We start from the raw sequence: 8,549 nt of genomic DNA, 5'->3' as shown, positions 1-8,549 counted from the left end.
GTAGTCAACATTTATAATATCACTATTGCATATCAGACATCAGGGGGAATAAGAATTTAAAAACAGTGCTTTTAAAGTGCTTTGAGCTGAGAGTGTAAGAGCCAATCAGTTAACTAGTAAGTGATGTTAACTAACCATTCGGAAACCTTAGCTGAATGACAGTGACAATTTTCTACCAGTTTTTGAATAAATGACGTACCAGCTCCTCAGTCAGCATACGGGAAAACTCAATTCTGCAGAATATTAATGAGTGAGCCACAAAAAAGATTAAACAAAGCTAAACATGTCTTTTTACTATTGAATTTGTTAGTCTCCGAAAAGCAACCTGGATCGTGACTCTTTGTGAGGAGCTTACTTCCCGCTTCACAAAGTTGTGTAAAACATAACAAGCTTTGAACATAAAGGCCTGAACTTGAGTCTAGACTTGGGTCTCTTCTTGTTCATTACCTACCTACTGAAGCTGAGATTTTTACCTTTCCAGACTTTGGGGTTTGTGTTCTGTCCAAATCACAGGCCCACAGTGACACTCAGAAGACCTAAATACAATGTAAATTCTTTATAAACTGTGAAGTTCTGTGCAAATAATAGTTTTGCTGTACAGGGGAAAATGTGCTAGGTGATATAATTGCAGAATAAAGTACAATTGGGCAACAGAGGGGGGATAAATTAATTTTGACTGGGATAATTAATTTATAGCTAGCAGTTGAATGAAATGCCAAAAGCAAACAAACACACACAGGTGTTCAGGATTGTTTTTCTGACACCATTTGCTATTCATTTATGTGTTGCTTGCTATGAGCAGGAACATGGGTGTAACTGGAGATCTGTGAATGCCAATCTTCAAGAGAAAGAGCTGCCAAGGACTTTGGTCAAAGATTTTATTTTGGATTTTAGAAATCTCACTATAATTATGCCTTAATAGGTAATAGTGAGACATACTCAATTCTAAACCCAAGAAATCATAACCAGGGAAAGAGCTTTAGAAAGATTATGCAATAATTTCCCTTTATAGAATTTTGACATTACCCAGAGAAAACGCGAGATCATGCAATTTTTATGTGATTTGTCAATTCCATAACAGTCTATTTGTCCAAGCTGTAGACTTTTGGCAGTTCTTGCTCTCCCTGTTGCAGGTTGGCTGAAAATTTAGTCACAGGAACTATGAACATACTCTTTGGATTTAGCAAGAAAACACCACATTTACACCATATATTATGTCTACATTAACATTCTAGATCTATTGAGCACCTACTATATGCCAAGCACTAGGAAGTCAATACTCCATAAAACAGGCCCTGACTTCATGTTAGACAGTCTAATGGAGTTGCAAGAAGCAAACAGGTTGTGATAACACAATGACAAACTATATTGAAATGTGTACAGAGTACTGTGTAGTACATAAGAGGGGCATTATCTACATTTTATGTGATTGGTAAAAGCAGCTTAAAACTTTGTTTCAAGGCCCAAGAAGTAGGGCTAAGGAGGATTTTCTTGAGATAACCATAAACTGACTCATGGGATCAATGAGAGAGAAAGTACAAAGTCAGTAAATAGGGAAAGCAAAAAAGACAATCAGAGTAGCCAAAGCAGGCCTGGCTTCTGGGTGAGATGACTCATTCTCAGGGAGTGATGCATCAGTCTGGTGTTGCTAAAGGCTGTACATCAGTTTGCTGTGTGGCCTTATGTCTTAAGGGAGCAGCCCAAAGACTCATGCTCACAATTAAGAAATGGCCTGGGCCTGGAACAAGATCACCAGGTAGCTGAGCAAGGCTATGCCTTATGCCCCAGAGACTTACCATTGACTCATGGAGTTTTTATTGGTGGATTCATCTTCAAACAACAGAAACCACTGTAGCTAATATAAGCAGAACAGGATATATTGCTAGATAAGAAGTGTCTATGAGGGATTGAAAGATCTGGCTTGAGGATGTGCTTCCAAGAATTCCCAGCTCCCAAAATTATGCAACCTCAGACAGACTCAGGATCATTGCACTTCTGCCACAGGAGGTCACAGGAGATGGATGGAAACTCCTGCTACAGAAACTGGTGCTTCTGCCTCAGTCCATACCAGCAAACCAATGCATGCTCTCTGTGTCTCTCCTCCCTTGATTTAGTTCTGAGTTCTGAATTCAAGTCTCTTTCCTAGGTATCAGGAATCTTTCTTCAATCCAAGCAACAAGGGAGTCTGGAAAATGGGCAAATTGGGCTTTCTGGTCTCTTCAGCACAGGATATTAGGAGGAGGTCACAATAAATTTTGAGGAAGCCAATCACAGTATTTGTCACCTGTATCCCTTCTCAAGTCTAATGAGGTGCTACTGTTAGAGTTGAAACCCAAAGAACATAACTGACTCCTACTCTTTCAACTAATAGGATGAGGGGTCTGGGTAGAACATTGGATCCTGCTGGACCTGCAGGGTTGGGGGGAACTTGAGTACTTCTTCAAAGTTTGTGGGAGCTGGAGAAAGACAGTCATAGAGTTGATGACAATATAATGGGAAGAGCCAGGCAGCCAAGAGAGCTCAGCTCCCAAGAGTAGGAATGCAGGAACGGTCGCCTCATTATTCCAATTAACTCTGGTAGAAATCATGATGCTGGCCCATTGCTGAATTAAATTAGGAGGGCAAGTCTCACCACCTGCCCCACGATGACAAGATGAGCTAGGTTTAGAGGAGCTGGCTGCAACATTAAATTAGAAAATGGTGAAGAGATCACACAACACACAGACTTGAGTTTCTCAGATCGAGGGTAGGAACAGCTCTGCGACCTCAAGGGTTACCTAGGAAAGAGAGTGTGCGCTCAGAATCTCCTTATTTTTATAGGGAGGATGCACAAAGGAGATTTGATGGAATGTTCTTCACCAAATAAGGCAGGGGATAGATTTCAAAAGTGGAGTCTTGCTTCATGATGTCTTTGGTCAGCAGATTGACTGACATCTTGGCAAGTCACACCCATCTTAGGTGCTTTGTGGGATCACAAGCAGAGCAAGAGGAAAGGTGCACTTATATGGCACAGCCCAAACAGTGTGCAATGCCAGACCTGTCCCCTCATATAGCTCCAATGTGCATAGCTCACACACACACAGCCCATGGATGGCTCGTGACAGGCAAGAGCACACCTAGTGTCTTTTGGGTTTTATGTTGATTTTAGCCTTGAGATTTCCTGAGATACGGATCACTCAGTATAATTGCCTCGCTAAGCAGTTTTCCTTCTTAAGTAGGTCTCATTCCCTACCCTGGTGGCACTGGGTCATGAGACGACCCGCAGGCCCAGGTCTGACCCAGATCCTGAGCTAATGTGGCAGAGGCAGAGGTGGAAGACTTCCAGCTGCATCATTCAGGAGCATAAGAATTACAACCAGACCTGGTATGTGGACCACTATGGAATTATTCCCTTATTCACCCACTTAACCATGTCTACTAAGCCCCTATCACATAGAAGGCACACACGCTCTCTATAAAGGTGAGGTAATGGCAAGCAGCCTGCAAGAGAGTGAGCCTCCCGCGGGTGAAGATTGAAGGAAAAGCAGAGAGAACAGTATGTGCACAAGCCCCGGGGCTGAAGTAGAAATTGCAAGAGGCAACATGGCTGGAGGGTGGACAGGGGATGGACAGGAAGGGCCTTGATGGCCCTATTATAGACTTTAGCCTTTGTCTGAAGTATGAAGAGAAGCTTTAGAAAGGGTTTTAGGCAGAAGGATGGACATAATGAGATCAGTGTTTAAAAACTGCTCTGGCACTTTTTCGAGCAGCCCATACTTTCTTTCTTTCTTGAGGGACTGAGGGCATGGGGTGGTGTGAGCAGGGATGGGCAGAAGTGGGTTCAGGGAGACCAGTCAGGCAGGCTTTGCAGTAGTGGTGGAGGTGAGAAAGAAGAGGAGAAAGGACAGGACTGTGACTCTGGGAGGGGGATGAGGTAATTTTGTCACTCCAAATTCCATTTTCACTTTTAGACTTAATTTTCTTTTTTTTTTCTTCATATTTGTCTTTTCAACTTATATCCTAGTATAAGAAAATCAAAGCGAATAGATTTTTTTTAAAAAAAGAAAATTTACATCACAATATGGATATGCTTACATATAACACATGCCAAAGACTTTAGAGTGGTTTAAAAATCTGTATTTTCATAGTGCCGTAGTCTTTTAAGAGCATAGATTTTTGTAGGGTATCATCTGTGTTGATAAGACATTTCACCTTTCCAAGCCACAGATTCACCTCTAGAATATGGAGGTGATAATAGTACCCAACTTGACAGATTTCTCTGAGAATTAAATGAGATGATACATCTAAAACCATCAGTATAGAGCCTGGTATAATGAGAAGACTCAATGAGTATCAACTAGTATTGTTGGTCAGAGCTCCTCACTGACCATCCTCTAGTCAGTTGCTTGATGCTCCTGAAGGGCTTCAGAACCACCACTGTGCTCTGTGCAAAAGTTACTGCATGACAGACTTGTGCACAGATTGCAAGGACACTGAAAAGATGGGTCTGCATATTGAATTTAATTCTGTCAGTTTCCTCCCAAAGCCAGGTTCTGCCTCAGGGACTGTACAGAACTTGTTGGAGAAGTCTGCATGGTGGAAATGATGGGGAGGAGGAGACGGGGAGACGAATGAAGAGGGGGAAGACTATGCAATGAAATAAAGGGTTTCTGCTCTTGCTGGATAACTTAGTTGTAATTTTATTTTGACTCAATTTGTTCTAGGGCTCTGACTTGTTTTCTTATTTTTTTTCATTTATTGAATATCTACAATGTGTTAAGCACTGTTATAGCTATCGGGTATAAAGCCGTGAGCAAAGCCCCAGCTTCCGTGGAGTTTAATATTTGGTGGGGTGATCTCTCTTGCCAGCAAATTTTATTCTCCTGAAATTCTTAGCTGGTCAAAACTTTTCTTCCTCCATGATAGGAATGAAAGTAACCAACTGAACACACTTCCTGTTCTAGAGTAAAACAGAAGAGAAAGTCCTGTTGTATGGAGTTTGGAGCTTACTCCTTTTGGGAGTCCCTCCCGCCTGGGGAGGGAAATAATATAAAAGTTAATAATCCCAGTGAATGCTTCTCTTATTAGTTCTCAAAATGTTCATAGGAGTGATATATTGTTTTTACACACAAAGAAATGAAGGCTAAGAGGTTAAGTGATTTTCCCAAATGGAGATGGGATTCAAGGCTTGGACTGTACATACCATACTTCTTTTACAGATTGAAAGTTATTTTCTTAATTATTAATTGTACACATATTTAATGGCTTCATTCCAGTTCACGTTGGCTTGATGTTGATGGCTGGAATCTTTGGTTAATAGATTTTACAGTGAAGTATATTCTCAGATATACCAACTGCCTTTCGTGGCATATTACATTGCTTAGTGGTTCCCAAATGCCAGTCCATGGGCCAATGATGGTATGTGGCAAACTTGTCACCAATCTCAGCAAAATGCAGAGTAAAGTAAATTTAAGTTAAAAGCTATTTCTTTTATGTCTCCCCAACTTTTCATTATGCAGTGATGCTGGTGACAGTGGGAGGTAGTTTTTGTTTTTGTTTTGCTTACTTCAGGGTAATTCTTATTTTTTAAAATAAAAAAAGGTGGCCATGCTATGTCTGCCAATTCTTTTCTGTTAAAATTTAGTGTTTGGTTTAATTCAAAAGGCTAGGGAAACTTGATATGCTAACTAAATGAAAAATAGAAGTTCTGTTTCTAGCAATATGAATATTAGATATTCAAAAAATCCTTCTGGTGCAAAGCACTTAAAAAGAAAGCAAGATTGAGAAAAAAAATGTATAGTTTTATTGGCAAGAAAGAAAAATTCTTAGAGGCCAAAAATGACAAGAAGGCACAAATTCAAAGAAAGCCATATTTGGCAGGAAGGAGACAAATTTCAGGTTTTGAGCAAGGTGGGAAAGAGGATCAAGGAACCTCCCCTAAAGCTGGAGCTCCTAACAGTTGACATCTGTGGTGAAAAAAGGAAATAAGAAAAGAAAAAAGTGATTCTCAAAGAGAGCCCAGGGAGTACAATTGTCTTACTTTTGGAATGCTGGGAAGGATAATTTTCCCCTGAGAAATTCATAATAGTGAGTTACTCTCATTGGATTTAAGGCTAGAGTTCCCATGACTAATATGAGCTGAGAAATCCCAAACTGGGAACTGAAAATATTCTGGGTTATGTAGTGCCTCCAGGTACCATATAGGAGCAAACACACATCCTCCCTCAAGGTAGGACTTAAAGAATTTCTAGGATATAGAACTTAAAGGATTTCTAGGACTCAAAGAATTTCTAGGATAGAATTCAATTAACCTGAGCACAAAATGGAAAAATATATATATATATATATATATCATGAAATAAATGAGGAAACAAGGGGTCATAGAAAGAAATAAAAAAGAAAATAACAAAAAGCAGAATCAGATTGCAAAAACTTTAGGTATTAGGAAAGTTGAATACAAGATATAAAATAAGAGAAGTCTGAGGAGTTAGATGGCAGATTTAGTCAAGAACCAATTAGAGCCTGTACAAATGAGAAATATAACCACTGCCATTTTAAAATCTCAGTTATATAGGTGAAGAAAAAGTTAATGAACTGGAAGATAGTTAGGAAGGAATTACTCTGATTCATGGAGGGACAAAGAGATTGAAACTATGGATGGTAAGTTGAGGGAAAGGAAGATCAACATATATCTATAGATGTACAATATATATCTATAGATGTATAGATGTTAACATTAAGTTATCCTCTAGCCAGTTACCTAATGCTCCTGAAATCCTTCAGAGCAACCACTGAGCTCTGTATAAACAGAGTTAACAGGAGATTTGTATACCTAAAGTTTCTAGAAGGAAAGAAATAAAGGAATCCTCACATTCAGAAATCTTTATGTATACTAAGCAGGATAAATTACAAGCCCACACTTAGACACAGCATATTAAAATTATAGAAAAATCAAAGATAAACAGGTCTTGAAAGAAGCTGTAGAAAAAATAAAAATTACTTGTAAAGGAATGAGAATTGATAGCTGTCTTTTCAATAGCATTAGTGGAAATGAAAGGATAGACATATAATCAAATCTTTCACTGAAAAATATTTAACACACCAAATAAAAAAAGGGATCATTTCTTTTTTTACTTTTTCTTTTTTAGCTTTAAGAAAATAGCTCTTCACCTGTAATTGGATTGAAATACCATACAAACTTGGAATTTAAATACAGACATTTTCCCCCTGCTTTTCAGTTAACCACATGAGCCCTTATGTGTCCTCCATGCCTTGTTATTGTGAAGCTTAGCAACTTCTTCAGACAGTTCCTATGCCCTGGATTGAATTATCTAAGAGCATTGGGCACTTAGTCCAAAGTGGTTGGGTCTCCTTCAAATGATAGATCCAGAGGAAAGAAAATTTGGCTAGTTACTTCTTCACTGCTATGTGTGTTGCAGCTGGATATTTTTTACTTTGAGGGCACTCTGACGAATTCAGGTCACTGCATAATCACACTGAGACACCACTTGGGGCCTCTTAAATTATAACTCTCTTGAGTTACAGTCATAATCTCCTAGGAAGCAGTGGGTCACATCAACCAACACATCACCCTCAAATGTAGAATCACTGACCTGATTTATTAGGGTGACCACCTTCTTTCTAAGATTCACAGGAAACACCAAAGGTCTTATATTCATCTTTCCCAGAACAAATGAAACCTACTATTTACATTTCCATAGCTTGGGAACACTACTCAATGACTCTTATAGGGAAGAGACCTTCTGAAGGAGTAAGGCTCTCTTGAACCAATGAAGTCTTCTCACTCACATTTCACTTACAGGAACTGGCCCCAAATGGGCAGAATAACAACATAACTGCCAACTTCTTTTGCTAAGGCAGGGACAAAAGACTCATAAAATCTATCTCTTGAAGGGCAGCTCTTTTGGTTAAACCACTACTGGAGTAGTTTGAGTAAACTACTACTTATGCCCAAATACAGTTTTTTCTAGGTGGGGTTGGGGTGGGGTGAGGTGGTGGGTGCTGGTACCAGGGATTGAAACCAGGAGCAGTTGAAAATTAAGCCATATCCCCAGCCCTATTTTATATTTCATTCAGAGATAGAGTCTCACTGAGTTGCTTAGTGCCTTGCTTTCTCTGAGGCTGGCTTTGAACTCAAGATCCTCCTGCCTCAGCCTCCCAAGCTGCTGGGATTACAGGCTTGCCCGCTTCCCAAACATAGTTTTAACTGGGTTATAGGTTTGCTTGTGTGAAAATCCTACTCCTTGCTCATTTCTAAATAGAGGAAGTATTTCTGATGGTATGTGATTTCCAATGAAACGATGTTAACAAATATCTACATTGTTTGTGAAGAAGAACACAGGCAAATTATAAGATACAATCTGTAGGTGTCAAACTTGTTTTCCTTACTGGAAAATAGAACTGAGGGCTTGGTGTGAATATGCTGGGAAAAAGCATCTATGCTTTTCTTCATTCAGACCATAACATACATCATGAAGTCAGGAAGCAGATCTAGTGTAACTAGTCCATATTCATTCAGTAGCAAACATTTACAAATCAGCTGTAGCCAG

This window comes from Ictidomys tridecemlineatus, chromosome 3, assembly GCF_052094955.1.
Source record: "Ictidomys tridecemlineatus isolate mIctTri1 chromosome 3, mIctTri1.hap1, whole genome shotgun sequence".
Classification (NCBI taxonomy): domain Eukaryota; kingdom Metazoa; phylum Chordata; class Mammalia; order Rodentia; family Sciuridae; genus Ictidomys; species Ictidomys tridecemlineatus.
This window is presented reverse-complemented; position numbering follows the sequence as displayed.